This window comes from Megascapheus bottae, chromosome 28, assembly GCF_031878675.1.
Source record: "Megascapheus bottae isolate mThoBot1 chromosome 28, mThoBot2.hap1, whole genome shotgun sequence".
Classification (NCBI taxonomy): domain Eukaryota; kingdom Metazoa; phylum Chordata; class Mammalia; order Rodentia; family Geomyidae; genus Megascapheus; species Megascapheus bottae.
In genome coordinates, this window is record NC_143536.1 from 7313739 (window position 1) to 7327079 (window position 13341).

Below are 13341 nucleotides of genomic sequence, written 5' to 3' on the forward strand. Positions count from 1 at the left end.
GCCTGGAATTGCCAAAAATCTCTGCTTTCCTTTCCTTCTTCCTGCAACCCATCTTCACCTGGCCTTCAAAGTGATTAAAATATATATATTCACACTAACCAGTGCAAATTGAAGGGTGTATCTCATCTGTACTTGTCAATGCCTTCCCGTCTCTTTTAAGGTAAAAGTCAGCCATCTTTCCCTGGTTTTTGAAGTGCTAGGGTTGGAGTCTCGGGCCTTGTGTGTGTGTCTACGGCTGAGCACGTGCTCTACCACTGGCCTTTGGTGCTAATGTGACTGTGGCATAGGTGCGGACACCCTCACTTTACAGATGGGGAAACTGACAGGCTAAATGGCTGGTTCAAAGCCACGCAGCTAATAAGTAGCAGAGGAAGATCCCAGATCCTTTGTTTCTAGGTTTCCATTTATTTATGTACGCTGTCTCTCCAAATCATTTTATAGTGCATGTGACTATAAGATATTCTTTTCTCCAGCAAGTAGGAAAAACTAAGTAGGTCAATGGCTGATGGTTGATTGGAAACCAGAAAGAGCACAGCTCAAAGCGACGTCAGTCAAGAAGAGATTATATTGACTCTGGTATATGGAAAATTCAGGAGTAGGGCAGGACTTAGGTATGGCTGGATCTAGGGGTTTAAATGGTATCTTGAAAATGCATCCTCTCCTTATTTCAGTATCTTTGTTTTGCCTCTTTTGAGTTGAACACATTCACAGATGAGTTTTTCCTTCATGGTCTTAATAAAATATCAGTGGTTTCTAGAAATACATGTGTTTAGGGCTGTGCCCAATAAGAGAAGCATTCGGTGTCAGCATTCAGACATTGCATAGAGTATATAGAGGAAGATTGGGTCACAAGATGATCCCTGATTAATGAAATTGGACCAGAGGAACTGGATGTTCTGATTGGCTGGTCACATGTTCTGACCTTGGGGTGAGAATGGAGCTTCACCTATAGCACATGACCTGAGGGAGGGTCCATGTGATCGCCCAGAGGCAATTCAAGTGTGTTTTTTTCTTTTTTTTTTTTTTTTCTCCAGAGAAGTGACTGGGTACAGGCTGCACCACACACAGGCAGGATCACATAAAAGTTGTGAAACTCCGCATTAGTGTGGGAACTTTGAAGATTTTCTGGGAAGAGAACTACGTAGGAAAGAAGAGACGTGAGTGCCCCTCCTCCTCCTCCTCCTCCTCCTCCTCCTCTTCTTCCTCCTCTTTTTCAGATAGAGTATCCTTATTGTGTCTAGTCAGATCTTGAACTTCTGGGCTCCACTGGTCCTCCTGCCTAGCTGGGAGTGTAGATGTGTGCTACCACACCTGGTTGCCTTCTGTATATTTGGAGGCTAGCCACATGGAATAATGATGGGTGATGGCTTAGGGTGGGAGATGGCAGTGGTGGCTGTGGATAGAGGCACTACTCTGGGCTTCTACTGGTTTTTGCTTCCTTTGAGCCTTTGTGCTGGTCAGGTCATGTGTCCCTGTGTTCAGGTCAGACTCCTGGCCAGACTCCTGGCCCCCTGGCAAGCCATTTTTATCATCATATCTTTTAAAAAATCTCTAGAACGAATGTTTATTTCTGCCTTTGAATTATAAAACTAAAACATACTAATAAAAGTAGGGAATGCAAAAAAGTACTTGGTAGGTACACAATAACTGTGAGGTTATTGGAGAATTAAGCATTAAAATGACTCATAATTTTATAACCCAGAGGTAATCCCTTTAGCATTTCAGTTTATATCCAGTTTGGCTTTTTTTCTTTATACATGAATATATTGGTTGTAAATAATGCACATACATATACCCACATTATTAAAACAAGATTTTAAGTCTTGCATACAATTCTCTTCAGAATTTGTTTCCCACCTAACAATATCTCATAAGCTTTTCTCTGCTCATGATGAGTTTTTGGAAAATACTAGTTTTAATGACTTCCTAGCGTTCCAGTATTTGTATGTAATATAATTAACATAACCAACACCTGGTTATCCAAGGTACTGGGAGTCTGAAAATTTCCTATGTCATAAATAATTCTGAAACAAATACCCATAAATAAATGCAGCTGTATTCTCAAGCTAAAGCTCATAATATATTTTGTGAACTTACCTTGCGGCTCTTACCTTAAAATGCTTATTTTTGCTGTAAAGTTTCTATACATCTCTTTAAAGTATTTTAAATAGCATTAAGTAAATAGCAAGAGACCCCAGCCACTCCTCCTTAAGGTAATTTCTGTTAACATACATGCTCAGACTCTTTTCTGTGTAAGCACATTGCTAAGTGTACATATACCCCAACATACATGCAGATTTAATTTCTTTTTCTTTCCTCCCTCCCTTCCTTCTTCCCTCCCTCCCTCAGTTTTGCAGATACTCATATTTTATTTCTTTGAGGATCCTAAATATGATACTCCATTGCCTCATACCATAAAATACTTTAGTGTCTAGTGCTTTTGTGGTCCAGAGCTCTAAATATTATCACTTAAAGTCTGACAGTTACTTTTTTTTGGCATAGCTTTAATTTAGTCATTCTGTTTTTTAATTATGACCTTTCATATTTGTTATTTCCTTATTTGGAGTTTATTTATTAGGGACTTTTATATAACTATTATTCAGCTGCTGTTTTCTTAATTTCTTTTAGTCTGTCTCAGAACATTAGTTTATAGTGTTTCATTTCTCTCTTTTTTCTCTTGGGCTTCTATGTCTAGCCTACTTTCATTGTATGTAACCAGTATAAAAAACAAACTATAGATAGATAGGTAGACAGATATAGTTTGTTTTGTTTTGGTTTTGGTCAGTCATGGGGCTCAAACTCTGGGCCTGGGTGTTGTTCCTGAGCTCTTCAGCTGAAGGCTAGTGCTCTACCACTTGAGCTACAGCACCTCTTCCGTTTCTTGGTGATTAATTGTAGACAGGAGTCTTTTGTTCCCAGGCTGGCTTTGAACTATGATCCTCAAATCTCAGCCTCTTGAGTAGCTAGGGTGACGGACATGAGTCATTGGTGCCCAGCTGTCTGTTTGGTTCTTTTTTTTGGTAGGTCATGGAGCTTGAACTTGGCCTGAGCACTTCACCACTTGTGAGACAACATGGTCTCCAACCAAGACCTATGACAAACTCCTCACTCCATCGCTTTCAGTCTCCAACCTCATGTCCACAATCCAGAGATGCGTGATGTTCTCATGCCTGTCAATCAAGTTTAGTCGTCCTTTGAAATGTCCTTATATAGGTTGAGGTATACATTAATTTGGAATGTGATACTGTCCCAATACCAAGAAGGAAAAATTGTCCTAATATCCTACATGGTTTTTAGCCATTCAATAAATATTTGTCTGGTAGCTATCTTGTACAGGATTACAGTCCTTTTTTAAAATGCAAAGATGATAATCTTCTTTGCTTTATTTTGCTGGACAAATGTTGGATAAAGTCTGGGCACTCTCTTGGGACTGCCATGTTAGGAGAGCACCAGGGACGCAGTCAAGGTCGTGTGTTTGGTTTCCTTTTGTACCAGGCTCATTATTTTGGAGGTAAACGCAAGATGAGTTGTTTTTTTTTTTTTTTTTTTTTTTTTTTTTTTTTTTTTTTTTAGGCTGCTGCGGTTTCCTAGGAAGACTGAAATCAACACAGCAATGTGAATAGGTAGACAGATCTGTAGAGGGACTTACGGACATCTGGCAACTCTGAACCAAATGCAAGTTGAAGAGGAGGAGAGTGGATTTTGATGACCCCATAGCCCACTTGAAGCCATTTTCCCCTGGAATTAAAGCAGAACCTCAAATAGGTACATGTACATTGACCTTTGTAACAGCATTATTCGCAGTAGTTAATAGATGGGAGCAACCCAAGTGTTCATCAACAGATGGATGGATAAGGTCTATCCTTACAATGGAATACTGTTCAGTGGTTGAAAGGAACAAAATTGTGACATGTGCTATAATTTTGAAGCTCCTGTGTCAAATGGAAGAAGCCAGTTATAAGGGACAAATGTGCACAATTCCATTTATATGAAATGCCTAGAACAGGGAAATTCATGGAGATAGAAACTAGAATAAGCTGGGCACTAGTGGCTCACACCTGCAATCCTAGCTACTCAGGAGGCTGAGATCTGAGGATCAGGGTTCTAAGCCAACCCAGGCAGAAAAGTCCCCGTGAGACTCTTATCTCAATTAACCACTCAGAAACTGGACCGTGGAGCTGTGGCTGAAATGGTAGAGCGCCTGCTTTGAGCACAAAGAGGCTCAGGGATAGAGCACCCAAGCCCTGTGTTCAAGCCCTGCAACAGACAAAAACAAAACAAAACAAAACCAACAACCAAACTAAAATAGAGACTACAAGGGGACTTGAGGAGGGGGAGGAGAACAAGGAAGCATAACTGCTTAGTGGCACATAAGGGATGTCCACTGACCTTTCCTTTAATGAATGTTCATGGCCCTGTCGAGGAGCTGCGTCCCAAAGATGCCCAGGGACGAAGACACTCCATTGTCTCTGGAATGTCAGACTTCACGATCAGCCAGCGTCCACCCCACTGAGAAGTAGATGTCTGATGGTGGGGCATCCTTGCACTGCTTCGTGTCCTTGAGTAATCTGAATAAAATTCAGAGGTGAGAGGAAGTTCCCATGGGCATATATTGGTTGGTGCGCCTGCAAAAGGTGGGAAATCCTGACTGCGATTTAAAAAGAACTGATCAGGCCACCAGAGGGCAATGCTTCACACGAGGGTTGCCGTAACATTGGGAGGGTGACAAAGAGATGGGGGACATAGTGTTTTAGGGTGGGGCTTTCCCTTAGATTGCATTAAGGTGCTTCACCTACTCAATTCTGAACAGTGAGTGTATACTCATGCATGTGGGGTGGGGTGCTGGGAAGGAGAAGAAATAACAGGGCAGACTGTGCCTTATCTTTAATAAGGAAGAAGGACCCAGCTGGGAGTTTCATGACTGGGTGTCTGTTTGAACTCACTTGGACAGGAATCATTTTTCAAAGCCCTCTGAGTTGCCTTTTACACTCTCTCTGGAATAGCAACGGCATCAGTGCGAGTGTTTTGCAGGTCAGGCCAACTCGGTTTCCCTGACAATAAGATTATCCTAGCTAGACTCAGGTACTGCTTAACCAAGTTAGGTACAGAATAATTTAAAGCCTCAGCTCGCTGGATTTGGAAATCCACAGAAGGAATGTCTGGCTAAAGGCTGATTTATGCTTTATTTGACTTAGAAGGATAAAAGGAAGAACAGCTGAACACATGGGTTTGGGGGAAAAATCTGGTAGGAAGGCCTCCTGGAGAGGACTGTTATAGTCTCTGGATCTCAGTGCTACAAGTTCTGCTCATTTTATGTGGGCAGTATTTTTATATCTATTCTGATTACTGTTAGCAGAAAATTTTATTGTATGTATATAATGCTCCATGCACGGGTACTGAGTAACCCTAAAGATCTCATCCACCCATTCGTGGTCTTTCAGACCCATCCATATACTTATCTACCTACCTATCCATTCATTTGTGCTCACCCACTCACCTATCCATCTTTATATCCATTCACATAGCCACCCATCCATCCATCATCCATCCACTCACTAACCCATATACCTATCCATCTACCCACCCACCAACCTCCATATCCATCCATCCATTGGCCCACCCAAGCGCCCATTCATCTGCCACCCACTTATCAATACTTCTTCCACCAATCCATCCATCCATCCACCCACCAACCCACATACCCATCCATCCATTGACCTCCCTACTCAAGCACCCATTCATCCACTACCCACCTATCAACTATCCATCCATCCATCCATCCATCCACCCATCCACCTACCAACCCACACATCCATCTATTCATTGTCCTACCTACTCACTTATCATCCACTATCCACTTATCATCCATCCATCCATCCATCCATCCTCTCATCTGTTTATCTACCTACTTATCATCCCCACCTTCTGAAGCTCTTTCTAATCCAGCGATTTACCTCCAGCCCGGTTTCTTCACTATGTATTTACAATAATTTCCTTGCAGCCATATTTGCTCTTCAGCTCAGGGCTACTTACTGCCCTACCTCTGGGCCAGGGCGTTGTCCCTGAGCTCTTTAGCTCAAGGCTACCACCCCACTCCTTGAGCCACAGTCTCAGAGGTCTTTTGTGCCCGGGCTGGCTTTGAACCTCGACGCTCAGATCTCAGCCTCCTGAGTAGCTAGGATTACAGGCATGAGCCACTGCGTCTGGCTGCTGCCAGATTTTTTTGCATCGTGCATTTGTTTTGGTTTGTTCTCCACTGTAGCCAGAATGATCTTTCTATATGGCAGTGTCCTCATTTGAAGTAATCACATGGTTGTAAAATTTTTCTCTGGATTATTGCAGACGGGGTCATTGTTTATTCAATTGGATACTACTTATTAAGCTTTCAATGTTCACCATAGACACTGGGGCTACAGCAGTCATCAAATAGATTCCTGCCCTTGTGAAACTTCCATTCTAGAGAGAGATGCAGACAGTAACTATACAATCACATAAATGCATGGTGTGTGCGATTCTGAGTAGTGACAAATGTTGAGAAGAAGAATGATGTGCATGATGTACTTGTGTAATGAAGTGCTGTGGCTGGCACACGTAAGTGTTTAACTAACGGCAGGTGTTAGATTAGCAGTGATTAGTGTTACCATGTAATTGGCCTCCCCTCAACCTTCAAACAATAATTACAATTCTTGAGCTTTTATTGAGCCCCTGCCATTGTGTTAAGCACTGTTATCTCCCCACAGCCCCTGTGGGATGAATATGAGTATCTCCCTCATTTTAGATGACCTGCCTCTGGTCTTCTGTCTCATGCCAGTTTCCCTATCTACTTGTTGTCTTTTCACTGTCACTTTTATGACTCACTCAGGGAAGTGAATCTACGTGCAGGAACTACCTGCAGGAAGTCATCCATCACTACGGCACTCCCCATTCCTTGCCCTAGCTTCCTCATCATGGAACCCGCCATAGTGCTACTGCCATCCACCACAATCCACTGCCCTGAACAGGATGCAGCTTTTTTTCTGAGAATAGGGCTCTTGCTTTTTTCTCTCTCCAAGCCTAAGAGGCAGCTCAATGCCAGGCACCCATAGTAGGTATTCAATAGGTGAATGCCTGTAGGTATTTCATTTTAATTCATCTAACTCTACAGGACAGTGGCTCTTTCTCTGGGATCCTTGGACTCTGTGGATGAAGAATTTCAGGAAGGTGTCCTAATTCTGACTTGCCATGGGCTGTGTGTCCCAGTTAGTCACTGTGACTCCTGTGCTTCTGTGGATGGTACAAATAGCTTAGAGTCCATTTCCAGTGCCTACCTCAGGGCGCTTCCTTTGTCTGTCTTCTCATGGGTAGATAATACTACCTCCGGGACTCCTAGGGACTAAGATATAGCTGATATGAGCCCATAGATGGAGTTTTGCTGTACAAGCTCTGGGCACCATATATCCAAGGTCTGAAAAGGGGCAGGAAGAAGTGTGGATGGGGACTGGAGTTTATGTTTGCACTTCCATTACTACTGCACTATTATACATATTATTTCATGTCCAATGCTTGAACTGTTGAGATGGGTTTTGTTTTTGTTTTTATTTTTTTTGGTTGTGGGACTTGAACACTGGGCTTGGGCATTGTCTTTGAGCTCTTCAGCTCAAGGCTACTGCCCTACTCCTTGAGCCACAGCACTACTTTTTTCTAAAACATTTTTATCAATCCCCAAAGAAACTCTATACCTATTTTCAGTCACACCCAGTCTGCCCTCCATGCATGTATGCTTTGTTGTGGTGGCCTGGGTACTTAATTCCTTTTCATAGAAGGATACCAGGCTATCATAAGGATATATCCCAGTTTTAAATCCAGGCATTAGCTTATCTCCACTTGTGTTATTTCCCAAACAATTTTCCTTTGTGTTGTGGTGTGTGTGTGTTTGTGTTGGCTGTGGGGATTGAACTTAGAGCCTGAGCACTGCCCCTGAGCATTTTCCATTCAAGGCTGGAGCTCTACCACTTGAGCCATACCACCTTCACTTCTCAATACCAAAGAGGAGGCATAGTGTGTGTCCAGATAAAATCACCCCCAAGGCCCATTTTATGCTTGAGCCTTACCTCTTGCTCAGGGATGCTGTCTGCTGGAACGGTGCTCAACGTGACGAACACAGTATCCAAATTAGAGGCTGTCCTAGAAGCAGCGGTTGAGTGGAAAGACCAAATTCTTCAGTGCATGCGTATGATGGTTGGTCCTTCCCACACACCAGTTTGTCTCCCAACCCTCATTCCATCCTTACAACAAAAGAATAGGATTTCAGGCTCAGTGAGATATTGTTAAAGAAAGTGGAGGTGTGGCTCAAACGTTAGAGCTCCAGCCTCGAGTGGAAAAAGCCCAGGTGCTGAATTCAAGTAGTAATGGTGTAAAAAATTACCAAAAATACTGTCATTCTTTTTGACTCATCTTGATATGGCTACTAGATAATTTCAAATGATCACACTGGCTCATGTTATGTTTCTTATTTAAGAAGTGACGCTTCCTTTGGGTCAAAAAATATATTCCCTGCCCTTTCCCCTTCTACTCACCAGAGCATAATAGGGACCATGTTTTCTGAATATCTTCCCATGAAGTATTTGACTTTCCTATGATTTTGCTTCTAGAAGCATTCTCTCTGCACCATGAGGGCAAGGCGACACTGGGTTGTGTAAATCTGAATGGTTATTTGCTTGGTCCTCCACTGGGTCTTGTTCACAAAGCTTAGTTCCCCCTTCCAAAGGCCATCGCCACGTTGAGGCTGAGAGCTGGGCACTGTCCTTCACTCTAGAAGGGCAGCTCTGAAACCCAGATGGTGGCCTCCAGAAGGACACCCAGGACAGATTTGCCTCCAGGAGGCGAATGGTTTTGGCTCTAAGAAAGAGAATTGATTCCAGAGAAAGCCAGAGAGAGTAGATTTTGTTCCAGGGAGAGGAGTGTTGCCTCGGGCGCTTTCAGAAAGAAAAAAACAAAAAACAAAAAACGGAGAAGCTACAGATGGGGAGTATTGGCCAGAACATGATGGTTCTCCTTCAATTAAAATATCAAATAGGGAAGTAATAGAAATAGGCCATTTAGTGGTGGGTTTCTGATAACATAAATCAAGCAGAGTGTGCAGGAAGATCAAAGTCACATTAGCACAGGTGCAAAAGAAATAGCCGTGAATTTTCTTCCACTTCAAAAATCTTTTTCCTCCTTAGTCCATTTCAAAAGTATTGACTTAATGTTTGACAGGTCTGGTGGCCACTTATAGTTGCTATTAAAAGGGACTTTTAAAATAACCATACATAGACAAGCACTGTTTTCCTGTTTAGAGTTCCTCATTCTTAGGTCTTGAAGGTCCTGTCAGGCCTGGAGGGCTGCCTAACTTTCTGTCAAATGAGATAAAGATTCATGGGTGACAAAGGCCAAAGAGGAGAGAGAAGCCAGTTAACCCCTTGGGCAAGCATTTACCCAGCCCTTGAAAGATACAGCAGTGACTTGGTGGGCCTTTTCTGCCCCAGAAATCTTTTGGTTTCAAGGAGTAGAAAACTCTTTGGTCTTCTTTAAGGAAAAGGACTTATTAAATGGCCATTGTGAAATGTCATAGGAATCTTAGGGCATCTTTGGATTAGACAATGGTTAGGCAGACATTTTTTCCCACATTCCTCAGGGGACACATTCCTCCCACAATCCTCTCTGATTCCTCTATGAATAATTTCTGCATTGCTTCTGATGGCTGGAGAGTTGACACCAGACTTGACTGAGATTCTGTGTGCTCAGGACTCTGTAATCCTTCATAATTTCTGTCTCTCTGGGGTTAGGAGTTGGATGTGGGGAAGATAAAATCTTTCATGGGAGGTCAGGGGCTTCATACCTCCTAGCAGCTTAAAAACTGGAGAAGACTTAAGTCCTAGTTTTGATCACAAGTCTTTGGCCTCTGCAAGAGAAATGGGACATGGTCTGACCTGCAGGAACCTACTTGTTTGGTATTCATTGTTTTTCCTCTTCTTTTTCTGAACCGAACTTGAATTTTGTGTACTTGTTCTCTCTGTATCCATCTTTAAGGGTTGATGTAGACCAGAGGTTGGCAGTATTTTTCAGGAGGGCCGAGAGAACATCTTTTAAGCTCTGTGTAGCGGGGAGGTAGATGGCTTTCGTCACAAGTGGATGCTGGGAACCACTCTGCCATGGTAGCATGGAAATGGCAACAGACGAGATGGTGACAGGAAAGCTTGGTGGCTGTTTTCTAGTAGCACATTACAGTCATGCGTTGTATTTCAATCAGCCAGGGACAGCATCAATGCATCTGTGTTTCTGGTGAGACCATGAGTCATGGTGTCACCATTATGGGCTCAGTTTGTGTAAGGACATTTACAGTGTTCACAGTCATGGAATCCTACAACTAGTCCTTGTGGATAAATGATGGAGCAGCTGGTAACAATTCTACCAGTGGGCTCACCTTGCCCTTTGGGCTGTCATTTGCCAATCCTAATCAAGATTGATCTCAGGTCAGCTTTCTTACACTCCTTCACGTTTTGGGCAGGAGGATTCTTTGAAAGTAGCAACAGCCCTTGGTCTCTACCTGTTATACCTCCAACATGGCCAGCTGTGTCAGGATGGTGTTTACCAGATGACCGTGACTGGTCCGGGAGTAATCACATGACCCGTAAGAAGCCAAGTATCCTATGTCCTTGTCCTCCTGAACTTAAATAAGAAAGGATTATTCCTGGTCCTCCTGGAAGTCACATCAAGAATCATGACAACAGCCAATGAATAGATTCTGAACACCTATAGTAGGTGACAGGGGAGGAAGGAAGAGAGAGGGAGGGGAAGAAAGAGCCCTGAGCTCTCTTTCTCCCCTCCCCCCCTCCCTCCCTCCCTCCCTCCCTCCCTCCCTCTCTCTCTCTCTCTCTCTCTCTCTCTCTCTTGACCTGGGGCTTGAACTCAGGGCCTGAGCACTGTCCTTGGGCTTTCCTCAAGGTTAGTGCTCTACCACTTGAGCCACAACACCATTTCAGGCCTTTTCTGTGTATGTGGTACCAAGGAATCGAACCCAGGGCTTCATGCATGCTAGGCAAGCACTCTACCACTAGGCCACGCTTCCGGCCCTGAACACTCCTTTCTGTGGCTTTTTATGGGGTGAGATGACCCATGGAGTTTCTCAGGGACATTCATGGCGGTAACTGGTCAAGGTGCACAGATAGATGTTTAACACCCAGCTTGGCTGAAAGGTAGAGGCCACCAGGGAGGCAGGGGCTGTCTTTGGGGATGGAGGTGGTGTAGGGCTGCAGAGGTGAGGTGAGGGGGAGGGAGGAGGAGGGAAGTAGCTTGAAGAGCATGTTAAGAGACAGATTAGATTTAATGAGGGGAAAGTGGCAACATTTTTCCATTAAAAAAAATACTTCCTTATGCTAAATTAGATGCAGGTGTCCCTGAGACTTGGCAAGTGGGGCTGTGATTTTTCCCATGACCTCCCACTGCCACCCCTTCCCTGGTAAAACTCGGTCATATGCTGGCATCACACTGCCCACTCTTTATGGTACCTTCCTCCAGACTGCTGGAGCCAGCATAAAATAAAATAGCCCCTGCTTCCTTCCTTGCCAGATCTCCTTCTGCCTTGCCCAGCCTGCGGTGCCTAGAATGCTGTTGGCTCCAGCATTCTAAACCAGCATTATTGTCAAGGAATGTGAAGTGGTGGGGCCAGGGAGTAGGGGGTGGGGATGAGCAGTCCATTTGCCATCTGTGGTTCCAGCAAGAGCCGCACTGCCGAGCGTTAGACCATCTCTGCGGGATGCAGAGAAATACGTTTCCACTGAGCTGGCGGTGGGCAGTCATCCACGGCTCACATGTGCTTCCTTCCCATGGTGTCCCTGTCCAGTCTGACAGTAGAGCTGGGGTTGGGAGGGGGCTAGTCTTGAGGTGATGGCTGATATTCGGGGCTCCCATGTCCAGCGCTTCTACTGACTCCCACTGGGCACCGAATGCTGCCAATCTGGGCCCACAATTCTCAATCTGCTTTCTCCCCCATGTCTCTTCCTCTGCTGTGCATGTTTCATCATGAATTAAATCACACTGGGAACTGCTTCCCACCACTGCCGTGTTCTGCCTGAGCTCAGATCCTGTGATCATCAGAACTGGAACGACTCCTTCACAAGTGTTTATTTCTGGAAAATTCCTGTTTCAACCACCTTCTCTCTTGATAGCCAGCTTGGACTCACATTCATGATCCAGGTTGGATCTATTCTGTTTCTCATGGTGCCTTCCCTGCCACACCCTTCTATTATGTCGGTGAGATAGCTTTGCTTTGCGTTCTCCAAGTCCCTGTTGGAACCATTTTACCTACTGGGGTGCATAGGGTCCCCTCTGGACCCAAGATCCCTTTTCCCTTTGCGCCTTGGGGCATTATTTTACCTAAAATCTAAGGGGTGAAGTCTGGGAATGTGGCTTAGTGGTGAATGCTTACCTAGCATGCATGAAACCCTGGGTTCGATTCCTCAGTAGCACAAATGCAGAAAAAGCTGGAAGTGGCTCTGTTGTTCAAGTGGTAGAGTGCTAGCCTTGAGAAAGCTCAGGGACAGTTCCCAGGCCCTGAGTTCAAGCCCCAGGACTGGCAAAAAAAGTCCCAGGGGCAAGTAGGACTGGATTTTGTCCAGTGATTGCTCATGGGATTTAGCTCTCTGTGATCTATCCATCTTCTATCACATCTACATCTTCTCTACATCTGTACTGATGTGTCTTCCTCCTCTATCTCCTCCTCCTCCTTTTTTCCTCCCTCATTTTTTGGGGGGTGAGGGAAAACTCTTGGTTTGCTTGCCTGTATCTCCTGTGTGCTAGCATTACACGTGTACATCACAATGCCAACTTCTTTCACTTAAAAAAATATTTTTAACCAGACCTGGGGCTTGAGCTCAGGGTCTGAGCACTGTCCTTGGACTTACTCAAGGCTAGAGCTCTACCACTTGAGCCTCAGCAGCACTTCTGGCTTTTTTCTATGTATGTGTTACTGAGGAATTGAACCTGGGTCTTCCTGCATGCTAGGCAAGCACTTGACCACTAGGTCAAATTCCTGGCCTTTTTTTTTTTTTTTAAATTTTGTCTTGCGGTTTGAACTCAGGGCTCTGCATTTGCTACGTAGGGGCTCTACCAGTTGAACCATATCCTCAAACCTCTCCCCTTAAACATCCCAGCACTACTCATTTCCTCATCCAGTGTGGTAAAATTACCAGAACGGCAACATTTTAGCCCCAAGTTCCAGCATGTATGACTTCCTGGGTTTCTGTTTCCTTTAAAACTCTGATGATGGGGAGCCTGAATGTATCAGCCCACCAAACAAACTCATAAAGCCAATTAGTTATA

General features: G+C 44.2%; 1 long non-coding RNA gene across 1 annotated transcript in view; it reads left to right on the top strand.

Moving 5' to 3' along the window:
- Window positions 1-3604: 3604 nt before the first annotated feature.
- LOC150045075 (uncharacterized) overlaps window positions 3605-13341 on the top strand; it is a 56974-nt gene continuing 47237 nt past the window's right edge. Inside the window, exon 1 of the long non-coding RNA XR_016532935.1 lies at window positions 3605-3765. This is a non-coding gene — a long non-coding RNA (uncharacterized LOC150045075). The remainder of the gene's footprint in view (window positions 3766-13341) is intronic.